Raw genomic sequence first — 23965 nt, 5'->3', positions numbered from 1 at the left:
CTTCTATCCCGGTAATCTTGGCAAAGGATAACTTGAAAGTATCTAGATATTCTTAAGATTGGAAAGTATTGTTGTCATTATGTTTCAAAGTTATAAGTGCTTCTGTGTTTCTTTAATTAAAGGCAAGGTTTTAGTGGCCTGAGATTACATTGTTTGAGAAGGAATTAGTTTGAATGATTTTATTTTCTGTTATATAATCTTGTTTCTAATGATGCTTTGCGATAGAGGTAGACGACAATAAAATAAAATAAAATAAGTCAAGGCATGTGAGAGGCATGATTGGACTGTTTAGGTGAAACATCCATATTTGTTTCCTTAAAAAAATTTGATATGCAAGTCGTGTGTTCAAAAATAGATTTAAGAAAACCAAATGAAAAGACTCAGGGCGTAAGAAAAAACACAGAAACATGGAGGCGAACTTGTGGGTGGACTAAGGAAAATAAGAGGGAATAGTTCCATTATGTCTAGGTTAAACACGGATGCATGCAACAACGAAAAATTTACAAGAATGTCATCTAAATAAGATTGTAACATTAAAAAAAATATATTCAATTAAACTGAAAATTGGGTTAGTCCGGTACTTGGATCGAGAGAGTCGTTATGTGGACAGTCCCATAACGAAAAATTTACAAGAATGTCTTCTAAATAAGATTCTAACATTAAAAAAAAATATAGTCAATTGAACTGAAAATTGGGTTAGTCCGGTACTTGGATCGAGAGAGTCGTTATGTTGACAGTCCCATTCTAAACTGTTCAATTTATAGCCGGCTACGAGTAAACGGAGGCGGCGAGAAGTAGAGCTCCCATGCCTTGCGAGAGGAAAAACCATGTAATATCAAGCTGCTTTAGAATCATTAGAAGAAATCTAGCTGTACAATTACCCTAATATTTTTTTGAGGAACACAATTATAAGAATATTGTTACAGAGGTTGCCAATTACATAACAGAAGACAATGAATTTAGAATTAACAATAATTATTGAATTCTAATTTGAATATATACAAAGTATGAAAACCAGAAATTGAACCAAGCATGTCATTACACAGCCCAAAGAGTTTAAATAATAGACAACATATCAAAGTCAAAGCCATAGATCTCTATTGTTGAATGATATAGTTAAAACATTGCTTATTGTGTGTCCAAGTTAGCATAGAAGGCTACAGTAAATAAGATAGCAAATATACATAACAACCCTTTCTCGGCCGGAAGATAATTACAGTGTCCACTAGGACAATCCCATCGGATGCACATAAAAATTAAACCCTTTTCAACAACCCATAATATTATATCTAAAGAAGACCATGAATATTAATCGAGACCATGTACAATTAGAGGGTAAGCATCAAAACACCAATGCTTTGTTGTTGGAAACAATTCAACGGTTGAGATAAGAATGGCTCATCTTTCGAGCAGAGAAGTAAAGTTTGATGCATGATCAAGAGTGAATTTTAAAGAGTCTATTTGATCGACAGAATCATAGACACTCTATACCCAGTTTTGGTAATGAAGATAGAGATGAAGGACAAAGACAGGGAGGTGAAAATATACCAGTGGTGAACCACATTTAGAAACCAGAAGGAGATAAGGATGAGCATGGAGAAAATGACGAAGAATATGAGAATGTTTCGGTCCCAAAAGGAAAAAAAAGAAAGAAGAAAGTGAAATTAAGTGGGGAATTTAAAAAAATTAAGCCTTCGGCTTTTGATGGAGAAGTTGGGGAGATCGTGAAATCTTGGCTGCTTAATATAAATGAGTATTTTTAGATATATGATTATGATGACAATATGAAGGCCATACTAGCAGTTTACTAGCTGCAAGGTAAATCCACATTTTAAAAAAAAATATGTTATGGAACGATTCTATGATGATAAAGAAAAAAAATCCATGATCTTCGGTTGGAACAACTCTCTATGGACAATTTTGTAGCCAATTCCACATCCTTATTGAGATATGTTCCTTATATCCATGAGGAAAAGGCCAAGGTACACCGTTTTATGAGCAATTTACAAGAATTCATGAAAGAATGGTTGGAATGCGATAATCCAAAGATCATGGACGAGGCTATCTGAAAGGCAGAGATCTTCTATGAGCATATGAAACAAAAGGGAGAAAGAACATGAGTTGGCTTAATAAAAAGGGGCATAAGAATCCTCTGAACACAAAAAATACAAAAGGGGGAAATATTAAAAACGTGCTCTCAGGTCAGCATAACAGATATGTTGGAAGAAAGCAACAAAGGAATAATCCTCAAACTGAAACTAATTAGATGGAGGAAACTAGTAAACAAGAGGTGACTCAAATGCAGTGACCTCCTTTGTAGTGTTGGGGCTGTGGGGAACCTCATTATTACAAAAGGTGCCCCTATCGTACTAGAGCGGAGAAAGCCTCCAATATACAAGAGGCTTCTACAATAGGTGATGTGGTGAAGAGGATACTGAAAATTAATGATGCGTTGGATGATCATAAAGTTGAATATCAATGAACTATGATTGAATTTGAAGTTAAAATGCATAACCATGATCTGTCCATTTTGATAGACCCATGAGCAAGTTCAAGTTATTGTAGAAATTTTTGGTCTACAAACTCAAAAATTTAAAATTCCTTGGTTGGTACAATTGGCCACCGGGGAAAAGAGAAGAATCTTGCTAAATTAGATAATTTCAATGTTGAGATCGTTGGCCCATAAGTTAGTGTAAATCTAATTCTATTACCCTTAGGATCTTATGACTTCCTCATTGGTATGGATTGGTTAGAAGGGCATTGGTCCTTATTAAGATGCAAAGATAAAATTGTCAGTTATCTTACGAAGGAGGGTGTTAAACAAGAATTCTAAGGAGTATAGCCAACTATAAGTGGAATTCAATACTTTTTATTTCTATCTAGGCTTTGTCAGAAACATGGATGCAAGATAGTACTTTTTTTGGATGGTTTTGGATGATAAACAATATATGTCACTATTGGTCAGTTGTGCATAACATGATGGTGATTAGGTCTATCAATGAACTTTGATTTTGTATGGAGTAGTTTTTTTGGATGGTTTTGGATGATAAACAATATATATCACTATTGGTTGGTTGTGCATGATGGTGATTAGGTCCAACAATGAACTTTGATTTTGTATGGAAGTTATGTTGAGTCAATATAAAATTTAACCAACAACGAGGATTGATGTTTTGATTAAATTGAGCTTTGATGCATTTTTTGTGAGCTTTGATAGCCAGTGTAACATCACGATTATTTTCATCTAAATGTGCTAATCATAAAAAACCCTCTTCATCTGTAGAGGTAGCAGGACGTATTTCGATAGCTAATTTCAGGGATGGGATTTCACATTCAATGGGTAACACTGCTTCCAAATCATAAATAAGTCGGAAAGGAGTAAAACCCGTTGATGTTTTTGCAGTAGTACAATAAGCCCATAACACTGAAAAGAGCATGGAATTCCAGTTTCCTTTAACAATACCAACTATCTGTTTAATCATATTGGTTAAAACTTTATTGACGGCTTCGACCTGACCATTAGCTTGTGGATAGTAAGGAGTAGAGTTATCATGGCATAGGTCGAGCTATGTGGATAGCTCAACCATAATAAAGTTACGGAAATGACTACCATGGTCTGTAACAATAGCTTGCGGGACACCAAACTGAGCAATCCCATGATTGAAAATGAAAGCTGATGCAGTTTCACTGTCGTCTTTATATGTATGCATCACCTTAGCCGAGTGAGGGTTACAGGTGGTGAAATTGATGCCCCATTTGGCAAAAGGACTAACAAATTGAGGAGGCCCAAGTCATTGCTAGGGTTAGTCATTTCCATCATCGTAAATTGAGGGAGGCCCTAGAAATTGAAAAAAGATCCAATAATTTGAATAGAGATGATGGTTGGAATATTAGTAGAAGTTGGGTCCCTGTCGTGTCCTCCTAGTTTTTTAGGCTTATTTTTGGGATTTATTTTGTTTATTTTTTATCTATGTAGGTATTGACGTCTTTTTTAAAGTATTTATTGTTGATTTATTCTTCATTAGAGTTTATTTTCTTGATCCTTCGTGTTTTTTATACATTTTATTGTCCTATTCATTCTTAACTCCTTTTAGTATTTATTGATTACCTTTCATTGAATATATATATATATATATATATATATATATATAATTATATTTTTGTTTATTTATTTATTTATATATATATATTTCTTTTTACTAGTGTATATTTTTGTTTTATTTTATTTATTTTTCAAAAACTAGCTGTTTCATATAGTCGTTGCCTATTAATATTTTTAATAAATAAACTAATATGTTTAAATATTATTTTACAAAAACTAGTCGTTTAATATAGTCGTTACTTAATAATATTTGGTTTTACTATATTAATAAATTAATATAATAATTTAGATATTATTGCTCAAATATAGTCGTTACTTGAAATTATGTCTCTACATTTCTCTCTATTTAAGCCTTTGCCATGGTCTGCCTATTCATCTGGTCCTTATGATGAACCACACTTGTTGTTTCAAAACGTTTCGGCTAAAATTTTCTCTTATGTGATTTCTACCGAAAGACTCTGCTTAATTAACTATGATAGGGTGAAGAGGAGCTAGAGGTGCTCGCATTTTGCGAACATAGATTTGGCAATTATGGCATTTGCAGACTGCAATAATACAATCTTAAAACATTGAAGGCAAAAAATAACCGACATGTAATATCTTTTGGGCAGTAGCATACCCAGACATATGACCGCCACATGGTCCAGAATGGTAGTCATATAATTTTTTTTCGACCTCTTGGAGAGTAAAAAATGTTGGAATATAGAATCACTACCACGATGGTAAAGAGTGTCACCAATAATATTGTATTGTTGGGATTGGTATCGGATCCAACGACAATCAATTTTAAATAACTCAGGCCTAAATTTTTTCTTTTGGAGATATATAATGATATCTCCATAACATGGATCTGATGTACTAATAAGAAAGAGAGTTTAATCAGCAAAGGAATCTTCTACCATAGTTTCTATATAACTATGAGGAAAGTCACACAATAGTTTGGCGAAAACCAGAGATTTCTTTGATTTAGATTTTCTAAATTCTAAATCAAACCCTTGTAATATAACTATCCATTTGGAGTATTTTCCCCTGAGCAATTTCTTACTGAGAATATACATCATAGGGTTACAATCTGAAATGACAGTTGCTTTTTAGGGAAGTATCTGGAATGGAAATTGCAGAATCTAAATGAAAGCAGGAAATGACTAATCTACTCTTGCTGAAATGGAAATTGCAGAATTGAAATGAAAGTAGGAAATCCCTATTCTACTCTTGCTGAAATGGAAATTGCAGAATTGAAATGAAAGCAGGAAATGCCTAATCTACGTTTGCTGAAATAAAATTGCAGAATTGAAATGAAAGCAGGAAATGCCTAATCTATGCTTGCTGGAAAGAAATTGCAGAATTGAAATGAAACAACTACTCTACTTTTGTGAAATAAACTACTTACCAAAATGTTGCAATAGAAAATAGAAGAAAAACAATAATCATAAAATACTCTGACACTTCCCCAGCAACGGTGCCAAAAGTAATGGTGAGCTCCAATATTGCAGCGATAATGCTGCAACTCCTGGGGCTTCCTTCTTTACTTTTATCAACCCCGTAGTTCATAACAAACATGGAAGCGGTTGTGTTGCATGCACAAGTACTAGCTCTTACTGCAAGTTGTCACTTGGTCAGCTGGCACAAGATCACTAGGAGCTTAAGCCAACTTCTATGGATTCTCAAAAGAAGATTTTAATTGTGATGAAAAAAAGCTAACTCTACAAGGACTATTCTACTTGCAGAAAGAGAAGGAAAACTGAAATGTAACGCAAACCCTAGCAAACCCTAATTTACCTGCTAAGCCTACTTTTGCAGAAAAAGAGATGAAAACTGATGAAATGAGTGCCATTGACTACTAAAAAGTTAAATTGCATTTATTCAAGCTACTTCTGAAAAGAAATGAGAAGAAAACATCTTTTTCTGCTTTTGAGTTTTTTTATGTGGAATTATTATGCTTGTGATTTATCTAGTTACAATGGTGCAGAGGTTTGGTGGCAAAGGAAGATGGAGTTGGCTTTTGCAGAGGGTGAGAAAGGTGTGGAGAGGTCCTAAGAAGTCCCTAGTACCCTTCTGAAGACTTCCATAGCAATCAGACTTCGAAAAACCACTCACAGGAAGTTCTACAGGAGGCTGCAGGGGATCTACAAGAGGAGGCTCAGAGCTATTTTTGGAGTTTTGAAGGTGGAAAAATGATAGGAAAGGGGAACTGAAGGCTAGATGAAAGTGTTGAGGTGTCTAGAACTTGTCAAGGAAGATCAGGGATGAACGTGGTGGTTGGATTTGTTTAAATGGCAAGAAAGCATCTTTATGGAGAAAAACGCAGAAATTAGGGCAGATTGGTGAAATGTTGCGAATGACTTGGAAAATCTATGCAAAGTGAGCTGGTGCTAGCTATTTTATGGATGTATGGTGATCTGAGGTGTCCTGCAAGAGATATACACATCTACTTACAAAAACTGATCAAAGAAAGGACTAAAAACTGAAATTTCTCTAGCTTGACCTAATTTCTGACCTAAAAACATAAAACGTTGAACAGTAACCTATGAACAGAAAAGCATGCAAGAGAAATATGGTAAAATAATAAGAGATTATCTAAGCAATTGAATCCAAACTAATATCAACCTTTCCAAATCAAAGTATCACATTAGCAATTGCATGGAAGAGCAAAAACTATGTTTTTGGTGGCAACACTAGTGCCTTGACCTCAAATCATAGTCCCAGGAAGGGAGAAAGGATATTAGGGTCTGTTGTTGGCCATTTTGAATCTAATTCTATCACTGCAGTAACCTACTTGAGCAACTGAAACAAAACAACTATACTAACCATAAAAAACAACCTAATTTAACAAAGCAAAATGAATCTATGAAACAGAAATTAACTCATGAATTGAAGCAAAAACATATAAGTACACAGAAGGAGGTGTTGGGTAGCTTGGGTTGGGCCCTAACCCAAGAGCTTCAGCCCTCTGAAAGAGATCAGTGCTGGCTCAAAAACTGTTTCATCTTCATTATCAAAAATAGCAGTTACATTACATAAACTTTTCTCAAAAAGGAACTCGAAAATGAGTTGAACACAATGTTGCACAAAAGTGTGAAAATATACTAATAACTGGCTAACCTACTGAGGCTCTAAGCCCCCTTATTTATACAAATGTAGTCCTCCAACAGTCCTCCTAAAATCAAGGAACTTGGCTTCCTAGAACTGGAGATAAATAACAATCCTACTTTACTTGCTCGATTGCCCCTTGGATTCATCAATGTGGACCTTTGTGCTCTGAGTTGCTAATGGAGGATTCAAGAAAAGGGGTCATAAATGAAGGAGACACCCCCCTACAAGTCCTCTTCCATGTTTTCCTCGAGTTTTGGCTGCCATTTGCTCATAAATTCCTTGACTTTGTCCAAAATTGACCAAAAAATCTGCATAAGGCACACATTAGACTACATGGAAAAATGACTAACCCAATTCACTCTATTAGCATAAATATATTCAAAAACATGCAATAAACTAATGAGAATGGTGGATGATGAGCCCCAATTTTTGGTACAATTTGGGCTCATTTGGCCTACTTACCTTGCTCAACCATTCATCTTTTATCACTTATGCATTCATTTCTTAGTATATTCGTGTTATTTGTAGGAAGAAGGGCATGCATTATATCTATGTGGCTAATACATGATGATTTCAGGTTTTTGGCATTAAAGAGAGCAAAAGACCACGCAAATGGAGACAAGGAGACAACAAAGGTGACATTACGGGTTCATAGGGAGGTTTTCCACAATCTTGATGACCTTCCTCGTGATTTTCACCTTGACTCCGAGCTCCAACAGCTCTCCACACCGAGCTTAAAGGCAGCCAACGGATTCTACAGGATCAGCAGTTTGACTTTCAGTTGGACAGCCAAGCTCCACGAATGGAGGAAGCCAGCTTGATCTTCATTGTGTATAAATATGAAGGTCGTAGCCTTTGATAGGAGCTTTTTGAACTTTTGAACTAATATTCTAATTTCTGAGCACGAGCTACAGCTCGGTGTTTGTTTTTGTAAGTCAGTTTTGGCATGACATTAGACTCTTGATTATGAATAAAGGCAGGCAGATTTGGATCTAATTCTGAGCTTTTAAGGGAGCTATAGCTCTCAGGTTAGGGCCCAACCTGAGAGCAATAGACCTCCTCTTCTTTGTAGTGTTATTTGCCTTTCTTTTTAGCACTTTGTTTCTCTGTTTTGACATGCATTTCAAGAACACAGTCTGCTGATTTGATTTCTTTAATGAGATTGAGTAGGATTAGCTTATGGTTAAATCGCTTTCAGTTGCTTAGATTAGAATAGGAGGATTGTAATTCATTGGAGCTCCAAGAAAAGGTTGATAGTGCCTTCACTGCCATCTCTGTTTAGAGATTGGGGTGCAGTCTGTACCAACCACCAAAAAACGCAGTCTTTTTTACTTTCATGCAAGCTGCAACACAGTCATTTTAATTATAGATCCATCCATGCACTCTGGTCTTGAGCCATACTCCTTCATTCCAACTCCATGCACGACTTCTCTTCACGATTTACATTGCTGTTCATTGGTTTAATAGCACAGGTAGCACAGGTTAATGGATTCTCGTTTTTGGTGCAAGACATAAGAAATTTGTTTTATTTACACTGCTCAGTATCATTCCATTTCCTTCTTCTTATTCTTAACCACGCTTAAAGCCACCTACTCGACCTCTGTTCAGCTCGTTTACCTTCCAACTCTTCCATTGCCCACGTAGCTCCATTTTCTTGACCTTTCGTTGCTTCCATCCTTCTATCCACCAACCAACTTCATGCACTCTTTCTCCATCTTATTTCTCTGCCCCTGAGCCATCACAAGCTCCATCTCCATCTTACCTATCCACCCATACCGCTCCATCACTTCACCATCACCCAAAACTCCCACGGTAGAACATCCTGTAGAAGTTAGCAGACTTCCTGTAGAATTCCTGAGTTTCCTGTAGGATCCCCTGCAGACATCCTGTAGAAGCCTGCAAACTCGGTTGCCGAGCACCTGAACGTTGTGGACTTCTGTGGACTGATGCTAGGGATCCCCTGGGACCTCTCCTAGCCCTCCTGACCTTTCCCAAGCTTTCTCTCCCTTCGCACCACCTCTGCACAGCCAAACCCTAATAAGAAACAAAATCATAATCACTCCAACCACTTAAGCAAAAATACAAAAACAATGTTCTTTTCAATGGAAGTAGTTTAAGTTCATGCATTTCATATCACTAGCAGTAATGACATCATTCTTAGACATTTGCACTCCCACCATTGCATCATAGAGATTAAGCTAGTCAGATTAGGGTTTACTAGGGTTTCCATGTTTTGGTTGGCTTTCAGTTCATTTTTGAAAAATAGATTAATTTCCTTTGAGATAGCCTTCGTCCATCATTTAGAAAGCTTCTTCTGAGAGCATATAGAAGTTGGCTTGAGCCCTAGAGGACTTGTGCCAGCTGACCAAGTGACAGTTGTGACAAGAGCTAGTACTTGTGCATACAGCACCGTCGCTTCCAAGTTTGTACGAACTACCGGGTTGATAAAATTACAGATAGGAAGCCCCAGGAGTTGTAGCATTATTGCTACAATACTGGAGCCCACCATCTTTTTGGCGCCGTTGCCGGGGAAGCGTCAGAGTATTAGTAATTGTTGCTTTTCTTCTACTTTCTTACTCTTGCTTTCTGCCAAGTAGTTTATTTCATTTCCATTCTGCAAAAGTAGCATAGACATTTCCTGCTTTCATAGATTAGCATTTCCTGCTTTCCTAGAATAGCCTTTCAATTCCGCAATTTCAATTCTGCAAGCGTAGACTAGCATTTCCATTCCTGCAATTTCATTTGAGTAAGTAGATTAGTTCTTTCCTGCTTTCAATTCAATTCTGCATCTTTATTTCAGTAAAATAGTTAGTTGTAGAGCAATCTGTTTCAGTTTTGCAGGTACCAAGTAAAAAAGCAAAAGCAATCAAAAAAAAAAAGAAAGTCTTTTCCATTTCATGCCTCGTAGGAACCAAGATAAATCAGGCAAATTCCTACCCAACACCCCCACCACATCACTGAGTCACCCTTCTCTCTTCTTTGGTGACAGTGACCCAGAAGAACCTATAGGTGAACATCCCGAGATATACAAAGGTCCTATAGAAGAAGAAGAGTTAGAGACCACTCCATCTGAAGCTATGGCTGACAATAGAGGAGAAGATGAGAGAATAGAAGGTGCCTTCCCCATCCGAGAGACCAATGGAGAGATGAAAATGAAGAACATTAGCCCCTCTGCTTTACCTCACTTCCATGGACTGACTACTGAAGATCCTGATACCTTCCTGTTCGAGTTTGGTGTCCTTTGTAGAACCTATGACTATACTGAAGATGAGCAAAAGCTGAAACTCTTCCCTTCAACTCTTAAGGATGCAGCATTACGCTGGTTCATGGGCTTACCTGGGAATAGTATCACCACTTGGGCTCAGATGCAACAAGCTTTCAATACCAAGTACGGGGATTATTGTAGGTCCAAGGAAACCAAGGGAGAAATCTTTCAGATGACCATGGGAAATGATGAGTCCTTAGAGATTTATGAGGAAAGGTTCCAACTTAGCTATAAGCGGGCCAGGTGCACACTTGACCCTGAATCCCTCAAGTTGGTCCTTCTCCGAGGAGTCCCTGAAGACCTCTTAGATACCCTTCACATGTTAGCTGGGGGGGACATTTACCAACTGCCTTATGAGGACATCAAGATTGTGTTTAGAAACCACTCCAGGGCAGCACGGAAACGAGGTAGAGGAAACCTCCTCTCAACTAGTGTCCCTTTCTCCAAACATGAGCTTGCAAATCAATTAGAAGATCTTAAGAGTGAGGTGAGACAGACCATTGCCATGCAGCTGGACACATTCAGGATCCAACAGAAGAAAGAAGAAGCTGAGAGAGCCTTGGCTGTCTTCTGCCCTAGGTGCACAAGGAGACACCCTAAGAACGAATGCCCATTGCATTCGGTTGATGTATGTTTCGTTTGTGAGGAGGACCATCCCACAAATCAGTGTCCAACCTTACCTGGGTTTAAAGCCATGTACCAAGGGACAGAAGCCCCCACTGAACCTCTCTATTTCATCAACCAAAAGAGGCCACAAGGATCTAGACCTTATCAGCAGGGAATGCAAGGGGCACCTCAAGCTTATTACAGCCCCAACCAATCGACTCCTATGCCTTCCTGGGGTCCCCCTGCTCATCCTTCCTGGTCCATGCCTCCTCCATGGTCTTATCAACCTCAGTACCCTACTCAACCTACTTCTCATTCATATCATTCACATTCCCAGCCACAGCCTCAGTGGAATGCACCTCAGTCGGGGTGGAGGCCCCAGTACAATACTCCTCCCGCCATTTTGCCTCCACCACCAGTTCAACCTCAGCCATTACCTCCTGCTCCTCCGAGGCAACCTCAAATGCCTGCTCAACCGAACCCAAACCCCAACAATAGACAGGCCCAGCAGGTATACACTGGGGAAACCTCATGCCCTACCTATGATGTGGAGATCCAGGAGATCAATCTTCGATCTAGAAAGACTCTACCAGATCGCCAACCTCCTCCCCCAGAGGATGAGGAAGATAAACAGGAAAGTGAACCAAAGGCTATTCCACCCTTTCCTGAGAGACTAACAGCCACCACACAACCCAACCCAGAGGAGGATGAGCTTCTGGGAGAGCTCAAGCAGTTGTGTGTGAAAATACCACTTCTCCAAGCCATCAAGGATGTGCCAATATACAACAAACTGGTTAAGGAAAAGTGTTTCAAACACCCAGGCAGGCGGAAGAAAGATGCTTCAACCATCAATGTCATAGGACAACTGTCTGACCTTATGTTAGGACAAGTCATCTGCCCAAAGTACCTAGATCCTGGAAGTCCTGTAGTAGATGTCCACATCAATGGCACCATCATACCACACACCTTGATTGATCTGGGGGCTGCCATTAATGTGATGACCAGGGATACCATGCTCAAACTCAATCTTCAGGGTTCCTTGAGGAAGACCTCGACAGTACTGCAATTAGCAGATCGCTCCACTGTGACTCCCGAAGGGATTGTGGAGGATGTCTTGGTCTCTATCGACTCTTGGGAATACCCTGCAGATTTCTTGGTTCTGCAACCCAAGGCAAAGCTTACTGGATATCCTCTCATTTTGGGAAGGCCTTGGTTAGCCACTGCAGATGCTTACATAAGTTGCCGTGCAGGAAATATGACCATCAAAAATGGTCCTATGTCCAAGCCGCTAGTCCTATACCCTCCTGCCCAACCCTCCTTAGAGCATGATTTACCACTCTGGTTGGAGGAAGGAGAGGAAGACGAGGTGTACTCAGCACCTCTGTGCACCCTAGATACCACTAGAAGAGACCCCCCAACCGAGGATGACTTGATCGAGACCTTGATCCAGAATCCACCTTCCAGTGCATTATCCTTAGAGAAATTGGTGGAGGATGCCCAAGCTAGCACCTTAGTGGATCTTTGTACAACCAACCCTGTCACTCCCAGGGTCAAGAATGTGGAGTTCGGCCCTGAGAGAGCATTAAAGATCAGCTCCTCCCTATCTCCTTCCCAGGAAAAGGAGCTGTGTAGCCTGTTGGCCAGCCACCTAGATGCTTTTGCTTGGAGCTATAAGGAGATGAAAGGAGTCCATCCTTCGGTCTGTACCCATCATATATACATCAAAGAGGATTGTAAACCGGTTAGGCAACCCCAGAGGAGAATGAATCCAGCCCTTAAGGACATTGTCAAGGAAGAATTGCAAAAACTGTTGGATGCCGGATTCATCTACCCCATCTCAGATAGTGAATGGGTGTCCCCTCTGGTGTTGGTTCCCAAGAAAAATGGGAAATGGAGAATTTGTGTGGACTACCGAGAGCTGAACAAAGCTACCAAGAAAGACCATTTCCCTCTACCTTTCATAGATCAAGTGTTGGATGGACTGGCAGGAAAGAAGTTCTTCTCTTTCCTGGATGGGTTTAGCGGGTACAACCAAATCCAAATCAGCCCGGAAGACCAAGATAAGACCACCTTCACTTGTCCTTGGGGAACCTTTGCCTACCGAGTCCTTCCCTTTGGGCTATGCAATGCTCCTGCTACCTTCCAGAGAGCTGTCTTAAGCATCTTCTCGGAGCTGGTCCATGATGCAGTGGAAATCTATATGGATGACTTTACTCCTTATGGGGCCAACTTCCAGGAAGCATTGTCCAATCTGGGAAAAGTCCTAACCAAATGCATTGAGATGAACCTGTCCCTCAATCCTGAAAAATGTGAATTCCTGATGACTGAAGGGACCGTGCTAGGCCATACCATTTCTTGCCAAGGGTTACAGGTGGATCCTAACAAAATTGCTCTCATCAAGAAGGGTCCACCTCCTCAAAAGGTAAGGGATGTTCGAAGTTTCTTAGGATTAGCAGGGTATTACCGGAGATTCATTAAAGACTTCAGCAAGCTAGCCTCGCCATTGTTTGGCCAGTTGGCAAAAGATGTGGAGTTTAAGTGGACAGATGATTGTCAGAGGGCTTTGAATGAATTAAAGGACAAGTTGGTGTCAGCCCCAATCCTGAGAGGTCCAAACTGGGCCCTACCTTTCCACATCCACACTGATGCCTCGAACAAAGCCATAGGTGCAGCTTTAGGACAAGTTGAGCAAAAACTTCCATATGCCATTTACTTTGTTAGCAAAAACTTGTCCAAAGTTGAGCTGAATTACACTGTAACCGAGAAAGAATTCTTGGCTGTGGTCCATGCACTGAACAAGTTCCGACATTATATCACTGGCTATCAAACCTTTGTACATACAGACCATGCTGCAATTAGATATTTAATGAATAAACCAGATGTGAATGCTCGTATTATTAGATGGTTACTTTTATTGCAGCAGTTTGATTTGACCATTGTTGACAAACCAGGTAGAGAAAATGTTGTTGCTGACTTTTTATCTAGATTGGATTTGTCTGCAGATGAGGATGGAACAGTGGATGACCAGATGCCCGATGAACATCTGTTTGCTATTTCAGTACTCTCTCAATGGTTTGCTGATATAGCAAACTGCCTTGTTTCAACACAGTTCCCTCCGCACCTATCTTCAAGAGAGAAGAGCAGAATCATCAGAAAAAGTGCCTCATTTACTTGGATCGGGGGCAATCTGTTCAAGCTTGGCCCCGATCAAATCTTAAGGCGTTGTGTAAGGGAGGAGGAAGTCTTTGATATCCTCCTCACCTGTCATGATGGGCCTTGTGGAGGACATTTTGCAGCAAAGAGAACTGCCTTCAAAATCCTGCAGGCAGGCTACTATTGGCCCACACTTCATCAAGATGTCAGAAGATATGTCAGCCAGTGTGACCAATGCCAAAGAATGGGGAAACCGACCCAAAGGGATGAGATGCCTCTCCAACCTCAGGTGACTCTTGAGCCATTTGAGAAGTGGGGTATGGACTTTGTGGGCCCAATCAACCCTCCTTCGAGGCAAAGGTCTTACATCATTGTGTGCACTGACTACCTGACAAAGTGGGCAGAGACCAAAGCAGCAATAGAAGAAAAGGTGGCCGAGTTCCTAAGAGAAAACATCTTCTATAAGTTTGGCTATCCAAGAGAGCTGGTCACCGATCAAGGGAGCCAGTTCACCTCCAACCTGGTTGAAGATCTACTAGCTCATCACAAGATCAAGCATAGGACTTCCACCCCCTATCACCCTCAAGCAAATGGGCAGGTGGAAGTCACCAATAGAAATTAGAAGGGATCTTGACTAAGGTGGTGAGCAGCAGCAGAAAGGACTGGGCAGATCGCCTGGTTGAAGCCACATGGGCTTACAACACCACTTGGAAGACCACCACCGGCTTCACACCTTATGAGCTGGTCTATGGGAAGAAAACTTTGCTGTCCATTGAATTTGAATACAACACTTTGAGGATGGCAGCTCAGCTGGACCTAGATCTCAGCCATGCACAACAAGAAAGGTTATTACAGCTGAATGGACTGGATGAGCACCGAATGCAGGCCCTCCTTCACTCAGAAGTGGTTCAACTTCAGAGAAAGGTGTGGCATGACCAACATCTCCATGACAAGCAATTTCAGCCGGGAGATTGGGCCTTGTTGTATGACTCCAGGTACAAAGATTTCAAGGGGAAGTTGAGAACCAGATGGCTAGGACCATATGCAGTGGAAAAATGCCATGACAATGGATCTGTTCTTATTCGAACCATTGATGAGGAACCCATCCCCATGCTTGTCAAGGGGCATCGATTGAAGATCTACAGGAGACCTCTCTCAAGACAAGAGTTCATCAAAACTATGGAGAAATCTGTATTGGTCATAGAGAAGGGTTCTGCCTCTGCTTTGGGCATACCCTGAAAGATTCAAAAAATAAATAAATAAATAAATAAATAATAAAGATCCTTGGGTGAAAACCTCTCTGAGGCGCCCAAGGCAGGTGGTAGGGGTGAAAACCTCATTGAGGCGCCCCTATTGTCTTTCAAAAAAAAAGAGAAAGATTTGAAAAGATCCTTGAGTGAAAAGCTCTCTGAGGCGCTCAGGGCAGATGGCAAGGGTGAAAACCTCTTTGAGGCGCCCCTGTTATCTTTCAAAAAAAAAAAAAAAAAAGGAAAAAAAAAAGAAAAAAAACAATAAGCAAAAAAAAGACAAGGACAGCAAGTTCATATTGTAAAATTGCATGCAGGTTGCAGGTGTCTATGGAGGAGAGGAAGCCTCTCAACTCAAAGCCAAGGGTCCTTATCATGTAGTCAGGACACCTCACCAGCACCTCCTCCAAGAATACTCATTTTCTCCAAGGTATGTGCAATTTTATTACAGCTTGAGTCTTCTACAGGAAGACGCAGATTTTCTACAGGAAGGTGCAGACTCTCTACAGGAAACATAGCCTTTCTACAGGAAGCTCTGTATTTCTACAGGAAACTTCCTGTAGAAGCTCAGAACGGCCCAGAATCCATTTTGTGAGGATATCTAACGACTAAGGATCGGTTTGGACGCATGCAAGCTATGTTATCTCCCTTGCACATTGTTGTCACCTCGTCCTGCCATCCTTGTCGACATGCAACGAAGTTACCTGCACCAGCAAAGCAGATCGATGAGTTCTCAAGAAAAAACAAATTTTAAATGAAAAAACGCTGGAGATCTCACACCATATTCATCCCAGTCATCTAGAAGCTCCGGGAGCGTGATCGTGAGGCCAGATCCTTCGTCGTGCAGCATGCACCCAAGGAGGAAGAACTGTTACAAGACATCCCGCGGGAGTCCTGTAACAGTTAAGCCCGCTAGAGTGGATACCATTCACAGCGCCGGCCATATGCAATGAAACGCGGGCGCATGCAACCAAAGCATCCAATCCATCGTTGGCAGCCTGTAAACATGAACCTCTGGGCCTGTGTAAGTTCGCCAGCAGCAGGTAAATCCACTCATCAGCGTCCAAAAAACCGAAACATCGTGTGCAGCCGCGCAGGTAAGTGTCTCGACCCTTCCTTCCATCAAATTGCATGAATTTTACTTTGAATTGATTGCAAAGTGTAAAGGTGAATGGGTTGAGCGGCCGTATGGCCATTTGGCCAGCCACGTCGGCCAGTTAATGGTCTAGTTGGATGTTTGGGTGGCGGCCATGACAAAAAGAATGGGCAGCACGCACGTGAGAGCAATCCCGTCGGGAAAAAAACGAGTTTAACAGAAGAGGCGGCGGCAGATCTGCGGGAATTGATGCGGCAGCAAGGGAACTCGCAGGCAAATGATGGGATGACGTCGCCCAACGGTCCGGCGGGGACAACTCACCCCCGCGCCACGGATTCCGCCGATTCAAAATCTAATCGGCTAGATTGCCCTCATGCATTTATCAACCATCGTTTTGAACTCGAGTGGCTATCCTGATCTTTCTGCAGTTCGATACGCCGAGCCCTTGGCTATCAGAACGCTTGTGAAGCACACCCAGAGCGCAGACCAACTGTAGTCTTTCCAGAAGATCGTGCGCTGCTTCTACAGGAACGCAGTTTCTACAGGAAGGCGGGTGCCTCACGTAAAAAGGTGGCAGATTAAAAAGGTAACCCTGAACTCTTCATGCAATTGGTTTATAAAGGTGGCAGAATCGTCGTCCACAGTCTGGTCATAGAAAATTGGTGAAATTGTTGTCTGTTGTGCCTATACTATCATTCTACAGGATGTCAGGGTAATTAAACTGTGTTAAGTTCCTCAGGGATAAGTTTTGTGGATTATGTGCATGACAGAAGCGTAATTCTACGCTCTGTCTCAGTAGACCAAATTTCTTCCACAATCACCACCTCTGGTTAAGGAAACTGTTTTATCATGCCGGGTGGGTTTATTAGACGAGAACCCACTGATTCAACCAAGTTAAGGGAAAACCAAGAGGTGGTGGAGCTCTTCACACGGGTTCAATGGATATCTTTTTGTGACAAATTGCAGGGTTACGACGATGAAGTGGCAGAAGAATTTTTGCAGGCTCTGAGGCCGAAATCCAAGACACTGGCCACAGTGAACTTCAGGGGCCTAAGCCTCAAGCTCACCCCGCAATATATCAGTCGAATTACTGAACTTCCAATGGGTTTGCCATGGGATAAGGAAGAAAGGAAGTTGAGCCAGCAGGCCAAGAAAGAATTCTTTCCACCTGAGGAGGAATTCTCGGAGGACAAAAATGGGGTGCGAAGAACCAGTTTGCTGCCACCATGGAATGAAGTTAGCCTACAAATCATGAAGTATATAACCTGTGAAGGCCGTTATAGCATCGTGTACGGGTATCACTTTCGGTTGCTCACTGAATTGAGGCACCGGATTGATCTTCCTGTAGAAAAGAAACTGAGCATCCCTTATTTCCTGCTACAGTCTCTAATTGAGTGTGCCACAAAGCTAAAAGAAGGCATACCAGATCAGGTAGCCCACCATGGATTGATCAAACTTCTTGTGGAGGATGCGCTTCATTCATATAAGGTTCCCCTCTCATGGGAAGCATTCAGGAATTTGACAAGAGACGGAGACATAAGGATGCTGACTGAAGAAAGTGGTTCCTCCAGCAGTGAGGAAAAAGAATCAGTGGCTGAGGGAAAGAAGGAAACAGGCCAGAAGATCCCGACCATAGTGCAGAAGAAAGAACAAAAGAAGAAGCATGAGAAAAAGGATGACAAAGAAAAAGGTGACACACCCATCTTATCAGCAAGAGAGAAGAGGTTGCAGAGCAGAACGGACAAAGCTGAGATGGTCCACATCAGCCCAAGTACCTCATCAGCACCCGCAACCAAACCAAAAAGCAAAACCCATGTAGCAAAGCAAGCAAAGGTGGTGACACCTGTGTCTACAGGAAAGCAGAAACAGGCTTCTACAGGAAGCCCGAAAACAGAGAAAGGGTCTCCTACAGGAAGCCCGAAATTGGTCAAAACAGGGTCTTCTACAGGAAGCCCAAAATTGGTAAAGAAAGGGTCTTCTACAGGAGGCCCGAAAGTGGGTAAAGCAGGGTCTTCTACAGGAAGCCCGGAATCAGAAAGGAAGGGGCCCTCTACAGGGAGCCCTGGGAAAGCAAAACGCAAGAAAGAGAAGGCTGGCATTCTCGAAAAGGAGGCAGCAGCTGCACTGGCCGCCCTCAGTACACCTCCAAAGCCAAAGGAGAAGAGAGAGAGGGAGATCCCTCTACCTTTTGAAGCTAGGAGAAGTAAGAGAATAAAAACGGGCCAGCCGCAGCCTCCACCCAGCAGCCAAACCATTTTAGGGGGTGTCCCTACTTCACCCAGTGAGAGATCCCCCTCTAAAACATCGGCCACCCCCGAGAGGGGAAGCCCAAAAATAACTACCTGGACACGAAGGATAGGCCAATCGGCTTCCGAAGCCCAGCTCAAGGAAACAGAAAAGAGGGAAGAAGCACCACCCTTGTCACCGCCAGGGGCAGAAGAGGCAGGGCCACCAAGAACAGGAAAGGAAGAGCATGTTCCGGGCCCTAGTTCTCGGCCAAGGACAAGGAGCTGGAGCAAAGTTGCTCAAGGATGAGCAAATATTTTAGCTGGGGGGTGATGATGAGCCCCAATTTTTGGTACAATTTGGGCTCATTTGGCCTACTTACCTTGCTCAACCATTCATCTTTTATCACTTATGCATTCATTTCTTAGTATATCCGTGTTATTTGTAGGAAGAAGGGCAGGAATTATATCTATGTGGCTAATACATGATGATTTCAGGTTTTTGGCATTAAAGAGAGCAAAAGACCACGCAAATGGAGACAAGGAGACAGCAAAGGTGACATTGCGAGTTCATAGGGAGGTTGTCCACGGTCTTGATGACCTTCCTCGTGATTTTCACCTTAACTCTGAGCTCCAACAGCTCTCCCCACCGAGCTTAAAGGCAGCCAACGGATTCTACAGGATCAGCAGTTTGACTTTCAGTTGGACAGCCAAGCTCCACGAATGGAGGAAGCCAGTTTGATCTTCATTGTGTATAAATATGAAGGTCGTAGCCTTTGATAGGAGCTTTTTGAACTTTTGAACTAATATTGTAATTTCTGAGCACGAGCTACAGCTCGGTGTTTGTTTTTGTAAGCCAGTTTTGGCATGACATTAGACTCTTGATTATGAATAAAGGCAAGCAGATTTGGATCTAATTCTGAGCTTTTAAGGGAGCTATAGCTCTCAGGTTAGGGCCCAACCTGAGAGCAATAGACCTCCTCTTCTTTGTAGTGTTATTTGCCTTTCTTTTCAGCACTTTGTTTCTCTGTTTTGACATGCATTTCAAGAACACAGTCTGCTGATTTGATTTCTTTAATGAGATTGAGTAGGATTAGCTTATGGTTAAATCGCTTTCAGTTGCTTAGATTAGAATAGGAGGATTGTAATTCATTGGAGCTCCAAGAAAAGGTTGATAGTGCCTTCACTGCCATCTCTGTTTAGAGATTGGGGTGCAGTCTGTACCAACCACCAAAAAACGCAGTCTTTTTTACTTTCATGCAAGCTGCAACACAGTCATTTTAATTATAGATCCATCCATGCACTCTGGTCTTGAGCCATACTCCTTCATTCCAACTCCATGCACGACTTCTCTTCACGATTTACATTGCTGTTCATTGGTTTAATAGCACAGGTAGCACAGGTTAATGGATTCTCATTTTTGGTGCAAGACATAAGCAATTTGTTTTATTTACACTGCTCAGTATCATTCCATTTCCTTCTTCTTCTTCTTCTTAACCACGCCTAAAGCCACCTACTCGACCTCTGTTCATCTCGTTTACCTTCCAACTCTTCCATTGCCCACGTAGCTCCATTTTCTTGACCTTTCGTTGCTTCCATCCTTCTATCCACCAACCAACTTCATGCACTCTTTCTCCATCTTATTTCTCTGCCCCTGAGCCATCACAAGCTCCATCTCCATCTTACCTATCCACCCATACCGCTCCATCACTTCACCATCACCCAAAACTCCCACGGTAGAACATCCTGTAGAAGTTAGCAGACTTCCTGTAGAATTCCTGAGTTTCCTGTAGGATCCCCTGCAGACATCCTGTAGAAGCCTGCAAACTCGGTTGCCGAGCACCTGAACGTTGTGGACTTCTGTGGACTAATGCTAGGGATCCCTTGGGACCTCTCCTAGCCCTCCTAACCTTTCCCAAGCTTTCTCTCCCTTCACACCACCTCTGCACAGCCAAACCCTAATAAGAAACAAAATCATAATCACTCCAACCACTTAAGCAAAAATACAAAAACAATGTTCTTTTCAATGGAAGTAGTTTAAGTTCATGCATTTCATATCACTAGCAGTAATGGCATCATTCTTAGACATTTGCACTCCCACCATTGCATCATAGAGATTAAGCTAGTCAGATTAGGGTTTACTAGGGTTTCCATGTTTTGGTTGGCTTTCAGTTCATTTTTTCAAAATAGATTAATTTCCTTTGAGATAGCCTTCGTCCATCATTTAGAAAGCTTCTTCTGAGAGCATATAGAAGTTGGCTTGATCCCTAGCGGACTTGTGCCAGCTGACCAAGTGACAGCTGCGACAAGAGCTAGTACTTGTGCATACAGCACCGTCGCTTCCAAGTTTGTACGAACTACCGGGTTGATAAAATTAGAGATAGGAAGCCCGAGGAGTTGTAGCATTATTGCTACAATACTGGAGCCCACCAATGGATTAAGTCGAAAAAAGAGGCAAAATGAGACCATATAATTACCCATTTCTGGGGCTCATCAGAGGATGTATGGCACACTAAGTCTTTAAGCAAGAGGAATTTTTGCCTGGAATCTGAGTTCGTGAAGTAATATAAAGTGGTAAGCATATGCCACACTCATTCTTCCCTCAAGATATGTATTCTAGAATATGGTAGGCCACCTTATCCCAAGGATAATGTAGGCTTTCACTCCTAACTCCATTCTTTTCCTCAAAAGTCTTTTCATTAGGAGTGAAGAAATTATTTTTAGCAGTGATACTGGTGGCTTTGTCTTCTCTAATCCACTTCATTCCTATAGGTAGGGTTGTTAATATGCTAATTATTTTAGGGCTGAGAGAGATAACCAACCCTCTCACCATAGTGGTGGCTCTGTCCTTTGTTTTTGAATGCAAATCCATGGAAAATTGAAAGGCAATGTCATCATCATACCCTTTCAATAACTCAAAGAATCCTAGCCACTGGTGTCAACTAAAAATGTCTACCACAGGAGGGTGGAGGTGGATTCTCTTGGTATCTAAGGGCTCCCTTTTGTTAAACCCTCCCCCCATCTCTTCTCTATGTTGTTAATTAAGTGAGGGAGAGATACTTCTTCTATAGTTTTAGTGTGTAATTCAGTGGTAGAAGTGAGTTAAAAATTCGTTGTTAATGAAATTTTCCTACATTCCCATTACTCTACTACTCAAAAATGCCTTTTAATTTCACAATTAGACAACCACTACCTATAGAATTTGAATTGAAATTTGCATGCAATCTAATGGATGGATGAATGAAATGGTGGAACTTACTTTTTTTCAAGTAATTTGGGATGAAGGTGGTAATTTAGAGATCAGTTCAAACTTCTGTGGCTTTCCTCCACCTTCTCAACCATTCTTTAGTAGTCTCTTGGCACTCCTGTAGTAGTTGCAGGCTTTTTTGTAGCTCTCTCTTGTAGAAACTGCAGAACGAGGTTCGAAAATTCTCGATAGCACCCCGAGCTTGTCCTCTCCCTAACTATTTATGAAATGAGCGATCATTCAAAATAAGTTGAGCCCAAGTACATAATATGTCATTTTTAGTTTAGGCTTGGAGCGTTGTGGTGACCTAGAAATCACATGGGGTTTCCTCTTTTGGACCGTTGTCCCCACTCTGAGTAAATAATTCTCATTTTCTCGTAATCACCACCCATTATTTGTGATCCCAATTTCAATGGTGTGACCTTTTTACATTAGATGAGTGCTTACCATCACTTTTAGTTTACTTTCTAAGGGTGGCCAAGTTAACTGGCCACCTCCAACTTATTAAAATGTCCCCTCTCGGCATTTACACACTTTTGTTATTCACACATAGGGAGGAGGTAAGATTTTTCCATACCTGTGCCTACCTCATTATCAAACTGCTGCAAGGATTTTCATGCTAGAGATGTACCATATCATTGGCATCAAGGGAGTTGGCTTTCTAACTTATTTCATGTGTATGTATTCATTTCTCCTCGTGATACTTGATTGTTGTGTTTGTTCTGTGTCCAGGTACCTTGTTGATGTTCAAGATGTTACTGTTGGTGGAGAGTCCTGCTTGGAGTGATATGACTACTTTGGAGTGGTCTCATAATTTTCCATCACCCCCCTAATGATGAGAGAAATCAAGTTCATTGCTTTCTGTGATGTGAGAACACGTTGCTATAGGAGGAGGTTTTCTTCCTGTAGCATTCCTTTCCTTTTCCTCTGGGGTCTCCAATCTACATGGCATGATGAGAAAAGTTTTAACAAGTCCCGAGGAAAATGCTAGGACAATGAGGGAGTAGTGCAGACTTGTATAAATTAAGATAATGGCTTCTATGTGTCTTTTAACTTTTTAACAATGTTAATACAGAGTGGAGGAACTGAGTGATTTTCTTTTTATGAAATAACATGAATGATTGATAGATGGATGATGGACCATGATGGGACAACCTTATTTATCATTCTCAAGGTCATAGGTTCCCTATTTAGCTATCCTTGTCCTTGGATCTCCCTCTTAGAGATTTTCAGAACCCTCCTATAGCACTATAGGACCTCCATCTAGCAACTACAGGTCCTTCTTGTAACAATCTAGAGAGGAGGTGAAAATTGAATTTTGGGATAATGGGATTGTAGAGACAGGTGATCACATGAGTGGAGATGACGGATAGGAATCGTATGGATGGAAGAATGGAATAATGGAATAATCTTTAGAATTTTGGCCATGTAGCCATGGAATCAAGCCCTGTATATAATCTTGCAAAATGACGAAAAGGTCAGCAGACATGGTAAAAATCCTTTTCTTGTGTATCTCTTTTTTATATTTTTTTTTTCTCTTTTTTCTTGAGACACGCAGGCTGCCTCATAGGAGGTCTTCAACAGGGAAAATTTTAAGAACCCCCCCTAAATTTACATGTATAATAAATGGGCGAATATCCATGGTATATAGAAAAAATGGAAGGCGATTTTATCAATAATATGATATGTATATATAATTTTTTGGCGAATCTCTCACCAGGCATGGCTAATATTTTACTCAATTATAAAATCTTGTGTTTATTGAATACACAAATGAAATCATTGAATTTCCTTAAAATATCTTTTGAAATCAAAATTACCGAAATTACATATCGATAACCTAGTGGGTGTAGGATAAAATTCACCCGTGCCATTCACAGAAAGCATGAGAAAAAACCTAATACTATATATAAAACCAAGAAAAATTCAAA

The sequence above is a fragment of the Pinus tabuliformis genome, chromosome 3_2, assembly GCF_031772625.1.
Source record: "Pinus tabuliformis cultivar Carrire ecotype Pingquan chromosome 3_2, CPIR1, whole genome shotgun sequence".
NCBI lineage: Eukaryota > Viridiplantae > Streptophyta > Pinopsida > Pinales > Pinaceae > Pinus > Pinus tabuliformis.
The sequence above is the reverse complement of the archived record's forward strand: the minus strand, read 5'-3'. Positions refer to the sequence as shown.